The sequence below is a fragment of the Coenobita brevimanus genome, chromosome 3 (genome assembly GCF_032717465.1).
Source record: "Coenobita brevimanus isolate Jiangsu-jjx chromosome 3, ASM3271746v2, whole genome shotgun sequence".
NCBI lineage: Eukaryota > Metazoa > Arthropoda > Malacostraca > Decapoda > Coenobitidae > Coenobita > Coenobita brevimanus.
Genome location: NC_136956.1, coordinates 12,788,402 through 12,804,304, shown reverse-complemented (window position 1 = coordinate 12,804,304; position 15,903 = coordinate 12,788,402). Strand labels below are relative to the sequence as shown.

Sequence of the window (15,903 nt, the reverse complement as noted above, 5' to 3'; positions counted from 1 at the left end):
TTTAGAATTGTATGAACTACACAAAATTTCATTTTTTTTTTCTACAGAAAAATATACTAAATATAAATGAATGCCCAAAATCCCTACGTTTTTAAGAATTTTGTCTTGACGTCCCTATGCCTTTGAAAACCAGTCGAAAGTCCCTACGTTTAGGGACATGTCCCTACAGTTGGCAACACTGCAGTGGAGTAGTGGACCCAGGGTTGCCAAGTCCCCATCATCAATCTCGCTAGTTTAGTCCTGAAAACTTACTAGAATGTCGCTAGATAATAAACACTGTATAATAACCCTAGAAAATACGAAAAAATCTCTAGAATATCACTTAAAAATGACAAAACTATCCAGAATGTAGCTAGATATCATGTTGCCAGATGTTAAAGAGTGCCACTAGGTAGAAGCAAAAAATAGGTCTAGCTGCATAGTCGTTACATTAGCAATCCTGTGTCACTGTTCTCACGTCAACATCACATGAAAAAAGAATGGTGCCACGTTTACTTGTAGCAGAAAAATTATAATGAATAACATTATTACTCCCGAATTAAACTGCTGTTAGTCACTCAGTACAGTAATATTTTTTTCACTGAATGAGCTGTGGGTGTTATGATAATGCTGGGAGCAATATCATACAAACTAAACATTACATAACTGGCAACAAAACACACCAGCCTCTCGTCCCTCCCTTCCTACTCCCTTGCAAGCCATAAAATTTGAATTTTAACCTTCATTACAGTCGATTTGTTCAAAAGAATTGCATGAATGCATGACTTGATGTTAAAGAATCAATAGACTACATAAAGTTTCTTCTTAAAACTCGCGTGTACTGATAGGATATGGGATTTTCATGTACAGTACAGTATAAGCTAATAATACTCGTCTCCCGTCGCCCTGCGAAGCGCTCACCCAATGGCACCTGCAAGGCACGAAGCTGTTACACTTAAAAAGCCGAATGCTGGATACTGAACTGGGGTCGCAGAGAGCATATGTTTATAGAACAAAATGTACTCAAAATTACATGATAGATCATTGGTGTAAGTTTTTGTCATACGTCGCGTTACACCCTGTATATATATATATATATATATATATATATATATATATATATATATATATATATATATGTGTGTGTGTGTGTGTGTGTGTGTGTATTTATTCACTTATATATATATATATATATATATATATATATATATATATATATATATATATACAGTACCTTCGCATCCAGCACGCGTTAGTCCAGCACGATTCGAGTCCAGCACGGTGAGCAATTAATTAGTATTATTTAATACGATTTAATTCTTCAACACGTGTTTTTTTTTTTTTTTTAATGTGTCCGACTCTGGGCATAGGCTTCACAGCCTGCTATCATGGCCCAGCAGTCCTCCTACATACCATACACCTCCACATGTCACCACTTCGGCGCTAACACCCACCGTCCATATTGAATACATGCTAGGGCTGTCTCATACAGGACTGGTGTATTGGTATTAGCGGGGGTATTTTTACGACATGTCGGCGGGTCTTCTGGTAGATCAGTAAAGCCTGATTTAATGAAATTCAAATCCTTAAACTGTTCCCTGCTCCAGCGGGGATTCGAACCTGGGTCCGTTAGAACGGCAGGCCACACCTCTACCGATTGAGCCACGCCTCCCCCCAATTACCAATATGCCGGGAATCGAACCCAGGACTCTCAGGTGAGAGCCAGGCAGCATACCACTACACCACGACCAGGTATTAGCATAACACGCACAGAGCTCCGAGAAGTGGGCCAAATCCGCAGAGTTCACTCTATCACGATCACCCCCGGTCCAACACGGCCATACTGGACATTCCCATGATGATGATGATAGCCAATGAAAAACTTCTGATCAAGTAGCCTTCCCTGCCCGCTATCGTGACGTGATCGTGATGCCGCCCAATTAAAAACGCTTCTGGTGTCACGTGATGTTTTGTTTACATTTCTCCCGCCACAGAGCCACTCAGTCGCATAATTGCATTGGAAGGTGCTTTTTTCTTGCTGCATTTTCTGCCCTTGTTACTGCATTTTACCCTGCTCACGATGCCTAGGAAGCCTTCTGAGAACCACAAGAAGCGTTGGCACCTCCCTCAGGCCACCAAGCTAGAAAGCATCGAGAGGAAGAAGAAAGGGGAGAGGAAAGTTGACATTGCCAAGGCCTACGACACCAATGAAGCCAACGTGATCATAATAAAAAACTTAAGATCCTGGCAGCCGAAGGCTATCACACGGCACTTCATACCAGGTTTGCCGAGGATAGGATGGTAAATCGGAACGGTAACGTGGTAAAATTGCCGACGATACCACGGGCATTTGGAACCCATCTGGATGGATTCCTGCCAAGGATACGATGGGGAAAACAGTGTGACCAAAACCCAGGCGACTCGACAGACAATGTATCGTACTACAGCATTGAACATTTAGCCTGACACTGAATACATATTAATATTTTAGATATCAGTCGTTTTGAAACTTTTCTCATCGGCGTGCGTACCAGTTTATATACAAAGTTGCTTCTCCTTATTCTCTACCGAGTCAGCGACAGCGATCACTTTCCACAGTCACGAGACGGGGCTCTGGCAACAGTGTGAGAAGCATGCACTTTGCCGAGGATTAATGGATGAAGATAGTGATTCTGAGTGTGATTTCGAAGGATTTATGAGGGAGGTTTGATTTCGAAGGATTTCTGAGGGAGGTTGAGGAGGAGCAACAGCCATTACCCGCTAGTGACGCCAGCAGCCATCCTCCGGGGACCCAGTAGGACTAACTACAGCCTTGGATACCACCTTCCATTCCCAGCAAGCCCACCAACACTATCCTAAAAGGTTAGTTATCATTCATAGCACAGTACCATTTATTATAATTACAATAGTACCAATATATGTATAGGTATATGGTAGGTATTTAGGGTGACTTGTCCGAGGGTTGCTGACATAATTCATTTTTCCCCATAAGCTCTATTGTTAGTCCAACACGTTTTTGGTCCAACACGTGACCCATGCATGACAATATTACCGTGCTGGACGCGAGGGTACTGTATATATACTGTGTATATATATATATATATATATATATATATATATATATAGATAGATAGATAGATAGATAACTATACCGATCGATATATAGCCAGACAGATATGTTCAGTAGGGTCATGGTGGTCAGTATAACCGAAGTTCGGATGAGCATTATTCGATGTAAATTGTTTTTACTGAATTTATTGTTATTTTCACATGAACTGCAGTAAACCTATTATATATTTAATTTGTATGCCGCTAAACTTGAACTGAGTAAATAATGTCACAGAAGATTGTTGGATTAGCTCTGTAGCCTTTTCAGTTCAAATTTTGTACCTTTTTTTTATATGACCCTTCAGCCTTCTGTATCATTTTTTTAGTGACACATTAGGATTTGACCTTTTCCTGCAGGTAGGCTGACATCCAGAATTCAACTTCCCTCTGCTGGGCAGGAACAATGAATGAATTTAGAAGATGAAGTGAATTATTGGTTATGATTGTGTATGAGACTGTAAATACTACTGTGTGAATGTGGATCACCAAGAAGCGAAAATATGCCACATTATAGCAAAGAATACCACAGGTACCCACACGAAACCTGCATTCTCCACTATCACACACACACACACACACACACATGTGTGTATATATATATATATATATATATATATATATTTCTATATATATATATATATATATATATATATATATATATATATACACACAGGCTCAACGATATCAGGTGGAATTAGAGCATAGTATACCAACAGCAACCGACAGGATTTTTTGTTCCAAAAGAAATTCGTTGGTTTAGCGTTTTAACCAATCAAACGCAGAATCTCATTTTTGAATCACATAATCCCTTTATTCTGGAGAGTCATGATATTGCTTATAGCAATATTGCATATATAACAAGATAAACTGCAATGGCAAACTGAAAAATTATAAAGACGAATTGACGTTACTTTTTTTCCCGATAAAAAAATCAAATATGGGTATCTTTCGGGAAAACTGTTGACCTTCCAGATACCTTCTTTCATTTTTCAATACCATCACTGAAATATCTTCCTTTTGTGTTGATATAGAATGCGCGAGTGTCAAAAGACTGCAAATTCGAAGATTTATTCATGGTGCAAAGTTGATGCATCTTTAAGCAATGCAGAAAATGAGAAAAGTAATCAGTCCAACAGAAATTCTCTTTCAATTCTTCAATAGCCTTGGTTACAGCATGTTACACAGTCACAGAACGATGAATCACTCAGATGGAAACAGAAGAATTAGGACACAGTAGTAAGATATCAACTAACATAATTTCGAAGGTGATGCTGTACTGGCTTTAAGCCTTTTCGTCAAGTGAAGGAATTCGATACCACTTATGTTGCCAAAACTACCTTCGGCTTACAATTACTGCCTTGAAAATCATAATCCACGTCGTTTAGAATGTAATACTATCTTCCAATCATTAGAAACATAGACAATACATAAGTGTGATAAAAATTAACGAACATTTTGTGCCGAAATAGCAGAGTTCGATGTTAGCACATATTGTATAGTTAGTTTATTTATTAATTAACATACTTCAGATTATACTAATGCATAATTATATGACCAAAACTGAGTTTTGTCTGTATAATCAATCCTAAAATTTTAACTAAATGTCGATACGACTAGTTAAAACTTCTATTTCTGGCAGTGGAGCTGGGGCACTATTTCTGCGCCATAATAAAACTATAGAATACGGTGAAAAAAAATGAATTCCGTTGAATTAGATGGACGGTGGAAAATGAGGCTCTAGCTTCCTCCATGACCGGGAGTTAGGGAGAAAAACGCGTAAGTCCTGATTCATCATGGCTGTTTGATCACAAATAAATAAAACTCACACACACACACACACACACACACACACAATGGCAGTGACTCCGGAGAGGAAAGTAAAATAGCAGCTGATACTTATTTTATGGCTAATAAATCTCTCTCTCTCTCTCTCTCTCTCTCTCTCTCTCTCTCTCTCTCTACTGTATATATGTACTGGATAATATATTATAAACTTAATATCTCTAATATCTCTCTTAGGGCCCAACACAAAGACTACGTCTAGTGTCGCAAATATTGCAAAGTTTTATTTCAGTCACATGTGTTCTTAGTATGGCTAGAAGAGAGTATTTATGTCTGGTGTTTACCAATTTACGGGCAATCATATGGCTTGTTATACGCACAGTGGCTTCCTTCTGCCTATTGCCAGACAGGCTGAAAGTGGCGGGTAACCTAATAACATGAATACATGGGAACCGTAAGTAAATGCAAATTAGTTAATTACCTTCCATCATACAACTCTGGAGGATACTGTGGGAGAGGGGGCATGAAAAAGTACGGCATATACAAGTAAGTGTCAGATGTTTCAGTTTGTTTACACACACACACACACACACACACACACACACACACACACACACGGCACTACTTGGGATACCTGTAGCAACACTGCTGGAGCGTCTAAGGAGAACGAAGTGTTCTCTCTCTCTCTCTCTCTCTCTCTCTCTCTGGAGAGAAACGGAGAGAGAAATGGTACAGATTAAGAAATGAAATAAACTCACTAAAATTACAATCCGTGGTTAAAGTATTATGGAAAAAAATATGGATAATAAAACAGGTTTGAACGTCGCTTGGGGGGGCGTATGAACTAAGGGGTATTTTAAAATTTTGTCAGCAAGGCATTTACTATATATATATATATATATATATATATATATATATATATATATATATATATATATATATATCAGGCACTCTGAGATGTTTTCCGACAGAGTATATAGATAGATAGATATAGAGACAGATAGATAAATAGATAGATGATAGATAGATAGATAGATAAATAGTATATATATATATATATATATATATATATATATATATATATATATATATATATATATATATATATACACGTGAGTGTGTGTGTGTGTCATCATCTGATCCTGTGTTGCCCTATAAGGGGTGAAGAAACCCTGGGCTAAGCAAGTTGGTTCTGACTTTTAAGATGAGCGTGACCATAGGCATTACGTGTGCAGTAAACCCAACCATCCCTTGGATACAAACCTCCACAGGCTCTGTTCGATTGGAGCTCCTTAATCACGCACTAAACCACAAGGCACAATAATTTGGGAAAATGGTTACCACCCAGCGTCGTAAATGGTTTCCTGGTGTACAGGAAACCATTTGGCTTGTCACTTAGTGTAGAGTCACACACACACACACACACACACACACACACACACACACACACACACACACACATATATATATTTATATATATATATATATATATATATATATATATATATATATGTATATATATATATATATATATATATATATATATATATATATATATATATATATATATGCAGAGACTTCACTTAACCGTGAAGATATGTATGCAAACTAACCACAGGAGAAATGAAAGGAGCGACAGTGAGTACTTTCGTATATTACATCTTCAGACAGAGTGAGACAGAAACGTAAAGGGTAGAGGTCTTTTATGCACACCCGCAGCAGGTATTGACACACAGAACAATGGATGACCTGAATTTTTACCTGCGGCTTAACTTATGGTCACCTGCAACAGGGAGTGCAAGACAACAAAGGATGACCTGAATCTAAAAATGCACGTGACAAAGGAGGAGGGAGTAGGAGGGGAGGAAAGGGGGGTGGGAGGGAAGGGGAAGGGGGAGGGGGGAAGGGGAGAGGGGTGGAGGGAGGAGGGGATAAATACTGCTGCTTACCTTAAGACCTAGAGGATTAATGCTTGGGGTGTCCCACACAGGTGTGACTACACCACCAGGAGATGACAGGGAACAATCACTTGTTAGTCTGGGGGATACTGCTTTAAAATTAATTCAGTTAACAATTTATCACACTTAAAATGACCATAGCTCATGTTTACATTCTTTTCATATGTGCCAGAAATTAGACAAGATTCTATTACATTTCTTTCATCTAAGCTTTTTGATCTTGCTAGAATCTTGGAGCCTGTCCAGTCAATATGGTGATCACTGGATGCTTTGTGCTGAAATAAACCACTATTCTGTTGGGCTGTCCTTACACTGTATTTATGTTGTGAGATTCTAGTTTCCAATTCTTTTCCAGATTGTCGTATGTAAAATTTGTTAGAGCTTTTACACGGGAATTTGTAAACAACGCCTGAATTACTGAAAGGGCTGTTCTTGATGAGGGTGTTTTTGATGGTGTTCTCATATTTTAATACAACTTGTACATTGAGTTTCCTCAATATGTGAACAACATCAAGAAAATTTTCATGGAAGGGGAGGACAAGGGTTCTTTGAATGTTCTGGGGTTCTGGCTTATTAGTTTTCCCTTCAAGGAATCGTTTCTTGGCTGTATTGTGGCACTGAGTTAGTATGCTTTGTGGATATTTTAGCTTCTTTCCAATACTCTGAATCATCTTTAGTTCATCATCTAAAAATTCTGGGTTTGAAATTCTATATGCTCTTAGCTACATCGATGTGAACACAGATCTTTTTACATTAATATGATGGTTTAAATAGTAATGAACATATGACATAATATTTGTAGGTTTTCTGTATACCTTAGTCTTCAAAACATTTTGGTCCCTGATAACTTTTACATCCAAAAATGGCAGTTCATTATCCATTTCCATCTCATGAGTAAATTTAATTGATGGAACTAACGAATTTAATTGCAGGAGAAATTCATCAATGGGAAGACTGTTAGGCCAGAAGCACAGGATATCATCCACGTATCGGAGCCAAACTGTGTTTTGCTTCTTTATGGAGGTCAGTAAATGTTTCTCAAAGTATTCCATGTAAATATTTGCCAGAACTGGGGAGAGGGGACTACCCATGGCCATACAAAATTTTTATGTGTAAAATTTACCTTCAAAGGTAAAACAAGAGTTCACAATTCACGATTTAATTAGCTTGATAATGTTTTCAGAGGGAATACCATCAGAATGCTTGGCAGAAAACTTAAAACATCATGAACAGGGACATTTGTGAATAATGATTTAACATCAAAGCTGACTAATTTGTAGGGGTACATGACATTTAGAGATTTTAACTTTCTTACCAAATCCTCATTGTTTTGTACAAATGAATCAGAGATAGTGCCTACAACAGGGGACAACAATGTTACAAGCCACTTGGAGAGCTTGTATATCGTAGAGCCTACAGAGCTTACAATTGGCCTGATGGGGTTGTTTGGTTTGTGAGTTTTAATCAAGCCATACATATATGGTGCAGATGGATTTTGCACAGACAACTGTTTGATCAAGTCATCCCTTCCTCTTAGCAAAGTCTTGATTTCTTTATGGAATTTTCTACTTTGATTTTCAGTTGGATCACTTTTTAGTTCACTGTAGGAGTTGGTGTCACGCAACAGTTCACTCACTTTTTCCTTGTAGTCACATTTGTTCATGACTACTACAGCGCTGCTTTTATCAGCTGTAGTTATATGCAGGGAGTCATCTTTTTTCAATTTGTCCAAGGCATTCACAGATCTTTTAGGAGCAGAGTTGTTATTTTTCTTAAACATTGCCCCATATAAAATGCCACGAATAATCTCACTATTTTCACTTGATTGTTTTTCCATTTGAAACAAGGACTTTCCAGCCTGCACTGGGTTTATCTTCTTGCCATAAGAAAACGATAAACCATAACCTAGGGCACATAAGGAATCCCGATCTAATTCTTTAGATGACAGGTTTATGACGCAATCTGGATTCATATGTATGTTCCAATAGCTGTTTTCAATCAGTCTTTTTAATTTCTGTTCATGTTTACGTTTCACACTAATAGTTTCATTGGTGAGACCTTGATAACAGTGAGAGAAAACTATGTGTTGATTTTCCGGTGTTAGTATGTTTCTAATACACTGTTTCTTGGTGTCCGAAATTTTAAATTTGCTGTTTGTTTCTTCTCTGGTTTTGGCAATGGATCTTGTCAGGGTAAGCTTCTCGTAATCTCCAAATGGCTGTTCGTCCACGTTGATGAGTCGATCCGGCAGAAGAGACTTAGGTATTACTTACTCCTCTAGACACCTCTTAAGGAACTCAACCTCTGCTTTGCTCGGTGTGCACGTGATAATGAAGAAAGAAAGTCTTGACAGAGAACTCAGTGTACTAGTAGTATTCAAATATGAGAACACCATCTAAAAATCCTCATCAAGAACAGCCCATTCATTAATTCAGGCGTTGTTTACAAAATCCCGTGTAAAAGCTGTAACAAATTTTACATACGACAATCTGGAAAAGATTTGGAAACTAGAATCTCACAACATACATACAATGTAAGGACAACCCAACAGAATAGTGGTTTATTTCAGCACAAAGCATCCAGTGATCACCATATTGACTGGACAGGCTCCAAGATTCTAGCAAGATCAAAAAGCTTAGATGAAAGAAATGTAATAGAATCTTGTCTAATTTCTGGCACATATGAAAAGAATGTAAACATGAGCTATGGTCATTTTAAGTGTGATAACTTGTTAACTGAATTAATTTTAAAGCAGTATCCCCCAGACTAACACGTGATTGTTCCCTGTCATCTCCTGGTGGTGTAGTCACACCTGTGTGGGACACCCCAAGCATTAATCCTCTAGGTCTTAAGTTAAGCAGCAGTATTTATCCCCTCCTCCCTCCACCCCTCTCCCCTTCCCCCCTCCCCCTTCCCCTTCCCTCCCACCCCCCTTTCCTCCCCTCCTACTCCCTCCTCCTTTGTCACGTGCATTTTTAGATTAGGTCATCCTTTGTTGTGTTGCACTCCCTGCTGCAGGTGACCATAAGTTAAGCAGCAGGTAAAAATTCAGGTCATCCATTGTTCTGTGTGCTAATACCCGCTGCGGGTGTGCATAAAAGACCTCTACCCTTTACGTTTCTGTCTCACTCTGTCTGAAGATGTAATAAACGAAAGTACTCACTGTTGATCCTTTCATTTCTCCTGTGGTTAGTTTGCATACGTATCTTCACGGTGAAGTGAAGTCTCTGCAAATATGGATACCACGTACGCCCTCAGTGTTTTCCTTGAGTCAAACCCCAGCCTTCGAGTTCTCTGTCAAGACTTTCTTTTTTCATTATTACGTGCACACTGAGCAAAGCAGAGGTTGAGTTCCTTAAGAGGTGTCTAGAGGAGTAAGTAATACCTAAGTCTCTTCTGCCGGATCGACTCACCAACGTGGACGAACAGCCATTTGGAGATTACGAGAAGCTTACCCTGACAAGATCCATTGCCAAAACCAGAGAAGAAACAAACAGCAAATTTAAAATTTCGGACACCAAGAAACAGTGTATTAGAAACATACTAACACCGGAAAATCAACACATAGTTTTCTCTCACTGTTATCAAGGTCTCACCAATGAAACTATTAGTGTGAAACGTAAACATGAACAGAAATTAAAAGGACTGACTGAAAACAGCTATTGGAACATACATATGAATCCAGATTGCGTCATAAACCTGTCATCTAAAGAATTAGATCGGGATTCCTTATGTGCCCTAAGTTATGGTTTATCGTTTTCTTATGGCAAGAAGATAAACCCAGTGCAGGTTGGAAAGTCCTTGTTTCAAATGGAAAAACAATCAAGTGAAAATAGTGAGATTATTCGTGGCATTTTATATGGGGCAATGTTTCAGAAAAATAACAACTCTGCTCCTAAAAGATCTGTGAATGCCTTGGACAAATTGAAAAAAGATGACTCCCTGCATATAACTACAGCTGATAAAAGCAGCGCTGTAGTAGTCATGAACAAATGTGACTACAAGGAAAAAGTGAGTGAACTGTTGCGTGACACCAACACCTACAGTGAACTAAAAAGTGATCCAACTGAAAATCAAAGTAGAAAATTCCATAAAGAAATCAAGACTTTGCTAAGAGGAAGGGATGACTTGATCAAACAGTTGTCTGTGCAAAATCCATCTGCACCATATATGTATGGCTTGATTAAAACTCACAAACCAAACAACCCCATCAGGCCAATTGTAAGCTCTGTAGGCTCTACGATATACAAGCTCTCCAAGTGGCTTGTAACATTGTTGTCCCCTGTTGTAGGCACTATCTCTGATTCATTTGTACAAAACAATGAGGATTTGGTAAGAAAGTTAAAATCTCTAAATGTCATGTACCCCTACAAATTAGTCAGCTTTGATGTTAAATCATTATTCACAAATGTCCCTGTTCATGATGTTTTAAGTTTTCTGCCAAGGATTCTGGGTACTAACACTGATGGCATTCCTTCTGAAAACATTATCGAGCTAATTAAATCGTGCATTGTGAACTCTTGTTTTACCTTTGAAGGTAAATTTTACACACAAAAATTTGGTATGGCCATGAGTAATCCCCTCTCCCCAGTTCTGGCAAATATTTACATGGAATACTTTGAGAAACATTTATTGCCCTTCATAAAGGAGCAAAACATAGTTTGGCTCCAATACGTGGATGATATCCTGTGCTTCTGGCCTAACAGTCTTCCCATTGATGAATTTCTCCTGCAATTAAATTCGTTAGTTCCATCGATTAAATTTACTCATGAGATGGAAATGGATAATGAATTGCCATTTTTGGATGTAAAAGTTATCAGGGACCAAAATGTTTTGAAGACTAAGGTATACAAAAAACCTACAAATATTATGTCATATGTTCATTACTATTTAAACCATCATATTAATGTAAAAAGATCTGTGTTCATATCCATGTACCTAAGAGCATAATTATAGAATTTCAGACCCAGAATTTTTAGATGATGAACTAAAAATGATTCAGAGTATTGGAAAGAAGCTAAAATGTCCACAAAGCATACTAACTCAGTGCCACAATACAGCCAAGAAACGATTCCTTGAAGGGAAAACTAATAAGCCAGATCGCCAGAACATTCAAAGAACCCTTGTCCTCCCCTTCCATGAAAATTTTCTTGATGTTGTTCACATACTGAGGAAACTCAATGTGCAAGTAGTATTAAAATATGAGAACACCATCAAAAACACCCTCATCAAGAACAGCCCTTTCAGTAATTCAGGCGTCGTTTACAATATCCCGTGTAAAAGCTGTAACAAATTTTACATACGACAATCTGGAAAAGATTTGGAAACTAGAATCTCACAACATAAATACAGTGTAAGGACAGCCCAACAGAATAGTGGTTTATTTCAGCACAAAGCATCCAGTGATCACCATATTGACTGGACAGGCTCCAAGCCTCTAGCAAGATCAAAAAGCTTCAATCAATCAATCATTTCCTGTGGCACCCTCGGGGATGCATAGGGCCTCGATGAACTCACACCACCACATCCTGTCTTGTGCTAACTCCTCAAGATCTCCCCAACACTCATCTCCAGCTTCCCGTCTCATTGTCCTCACCCACGTCTCTTTTGGCCTTCCTCTACCTCTCCTACCAAGTGCCACCCACCCTGGTGTACCTCGTACTATTCCCTGTCTCCTATACACATGTCCTAGCCACTTCCATCGTGAGAACCTAATATATTCATCGACCGGCTGCACTCCCGTTATTTCTCTAATTCTACTATTTGGTATCCTTTCCCACCACTTAACTCCTAATATTCTTCTAAGTGCTTTTTTTTCAAACACCAAGAATTTATTTTCCATAGTCACTGTGCTGTATCAAGACTCGTGTCCATAAATTAAGATACTCCTAACCATTACCTTATAAAGTTTGATTTTTGTATGCACAGAAAAATTTTTATTATTCCAAATATTTTTAAGCATTCCCATTGCCTGATTAGCCTTCTTTAACCTTTCCTCGAATTCAAAGTTCAAAGAACCATCCTTGGCTAAATAAGTACCTAAATATTTAAACCTATTAACTTGCTTTACAACCATACCTCCAATTACACATTCCTGCGCATTTTCCATATTCATATTGATTATTTCAGTTTTTCCACAATTAATAACCAAACCCACCTTGCGACCTTCACTCACCAAACAGTCCAACACTCTCTGCATCTCTTCTGGCCCATCACAAATCAAAACTATATCATCTGCATAATCTAAATCCAAAAGTTTCCTGTTCTCTCCCCAAAGTATACCTGCACCGGTTTCTGTTCCAACGCGTTTCATAATGTAATCAATGACCAATATAAATAGTAAAGGCGATAGAACACCACCTTGAATTACTCCGGACTTGACTTCAAACGAATCACTCAGACAACCATCAACCATCACTTTACAAAATGTGTCTTCATGCATGTTCATAATGACCCTCACAAACTCCTCTGGTATTCCATAATGTCTCATGATCTTCCCCATAGTCTCTCTCGAAACACTATCAAAAGCCTTTTCAAAATCAACAAAACAAAGACTTAACGGTACTCTCATTTCATTAACTTGCTGCATCAAATGCCTAACTATAAAGATCTGATCATTGCAACCACGTCCCTTTCTAAAACCAGCCTGTTCATCCCTCAGAATACCCTCAACCACCGGCTCCAACTTATTTAACAACACTCTGCTGAAAACTTTCAAAGCTATCGGTGACAAAGAGATTCCCCTCCAATTACCACATTCACTCAGGTCTCCCTTCTTCGGAACTTTAACAATTACACCATTCTTCCAAACTGATGGGAGTAACCCCGTCACCCATATCTTATTGAATAGCTTGGTCAAGATCATTATTAATCTATCCCCCTCCACTTTAAACATTTCCGGAAATAATCCATCCTCCCCTGGAGCCTTATTATTCTTTAACTGTTTTACTGCTTTCTCCACTTCTGCAAGCCTCAACTCTCCTGTTTCTATATTTAAATCTTCCTGAGCAGACGGTATATCCTCTTCTGGTGGTATTGGTCTATTAAGAACTGTCTCAAAATGCTCCTTCCATCTATTTTTAATATCTCCATCTTTGGTCAATAAATTTCCTTCCCTGTCTCTAACTGGTATTTCCTTGCGTTTACCTGCATTACCACTCAGTTCTCTAATCGATTCATATGCTATTCTTTGACTCTGTCCATCATTTTTGTTTATTAAGATTTCAGTCTCTGCAACCTTTTCATCCACACATTACTTCTGAATTCAAACTCCAGTACGCAGCTCTTGCTAATTAAATCTCTCGTTCATCAACGCATTGCATCTCACTCCTCAATTTAGCCTCACCTCTCTTTTTTATCATATCCCACGTTTCCTCTGATATCCATTTCTTTCTCCTGAATCTATGTCTCCTTCCAATCGTACATTCAGCAGTCTCATGCAAAACTTTGTTCACATCCTCCCACATCTCATCTACACTTCTCTCCCCCTCTTCCAACGTGTCCAACACCAAAAACCTATTTCTGCATTCTAATCTGAATTCCTCCTTTTCTTCTCCTTCCCTTCTAAGCTTAACAATATCGTATCTACCAACACCAGATTTTTCCTTCTTCTGATTTTTAAGTTTAAACCTTATTTTTGCAATGCTGAGTTGATGGTCACTACCAATATCCGCTCCCCGTTTAACATGAACATCTAGCAGAGAACTTCTATGCCTCCTACTGATAGCGATGTGATCAATCTGATTTTTATATTTTCCACACGGCGACACCCAGGTTGTCTTGTGTATATTGCAATGCTGAAAGAGTGTGCCCCCGATGACTAAGTCATTTGCTAGACAGAAGCTTCCAAACCTCACTCCGTTTTCACTCATCCTACTACCAACTCCCATCTTACCCATACATGCCTCAAATCCTCGTTTGAACAGCCCATTACTGCATTAAAGTCTCCAACGCAGATCAAAACATCATGTCTAGGTACCCTTCCTACTCCTTCTTGCAACTTTTCATAAAATGTGTCTTTCCTTTCATCGAGTGCATCATTAGTAGGTGCATAACACACAAACAGACTGATGTTGCCATGATTTGATTTAAACCGTGCGTATAACAATCGCTCATCTATAGGATCCCACTCACATAAAGCCTTATTTGCCTTACAACCCAGCAGCAATCCTACTCCCTGATAATGCATTCCGTCCTGTCGGCCAGATATCAATAAACGTATACCATCCTCCAAATCCAACTTATCGACTCCAGTTAATCTAGTTTCTGTCAGAGCACAAATATCAAGTCCATAATTTTGAAAAACCTTCACTAACTCATCGATTTTACCCTCATGATTTAGCGTTCTCACATTCCAGTTACCAATTTTAATTGTATTTTTTGCATTAACAAAGGAATTAGATTGTAATTGAGGCAACCATGAGATTCTTAGCACCCCCTGCCCATTTAAGGGCTGCACGGGACTGGGGGCCATTATTGTTCTTTCAGAGTCCATCAAGGTTTCTTTGGCTAACTTCCTGAACACCTCGCCATTGTGTTGCAGTCGCAGTAGGCAGCTAACTTGCCTGATTGCCCACACCCAAAAAATCCAGCTATGCTGTAGCCAGTCACGTGCCGGCATGCTTCCCAGCCATTTCACTCTCAAGGAGTTCCTCTGCCTGAGAAAGCAACCACCCCCCTGCTCCCGAGGGCTTTTGATCTGTGTAGGTAGAGGGCGATCACTCTCTCACTAGCCATATACAGTGTATGTACAGTGTATAGGCTACACTCACCACAGCTTAGATGAAAGAAATGTAATAGAATCTTGTCTAATTTCTGGCACATATGAAAAGAATGTAAACATGAGCTATGGTCATCTCAAGTGTGATAAATTGTTAACTGAATTAATTTTAAAGCAGTATCACTCAGACTATCAAGTGATTGTTCCCTGTCATCTCCTGGTGCTGTAGTCACACCTGTGTGAGACACACCGAGCATTAATCCTCTAGGTCTTAAGTTAAGCAGCAGTATTTATCCTCTCCTCCCTCCCCCCTCTCCCCTTCTCCCTACCCCTTCTCCCCTCCCCCTTCCCCTTCCC

At 38.8% G+C, this 15,903-nt stretch overlaps 1 protein-coding gene across 1 annotated transcript in view; it reads right to left on the bottom strand.

Annotated features, from left to right (window-relative positions):
• LOC145393212 (macrophage mannose receptor 1-like) overlaps positions 1 to 15,903 on the bottom strand; it is a 147,599-nt gene that overhangs the window by 131,226 nt on the left and 470 nt on the right. The gene's annotated exons all lie outside the window — the stretch shown is intronic.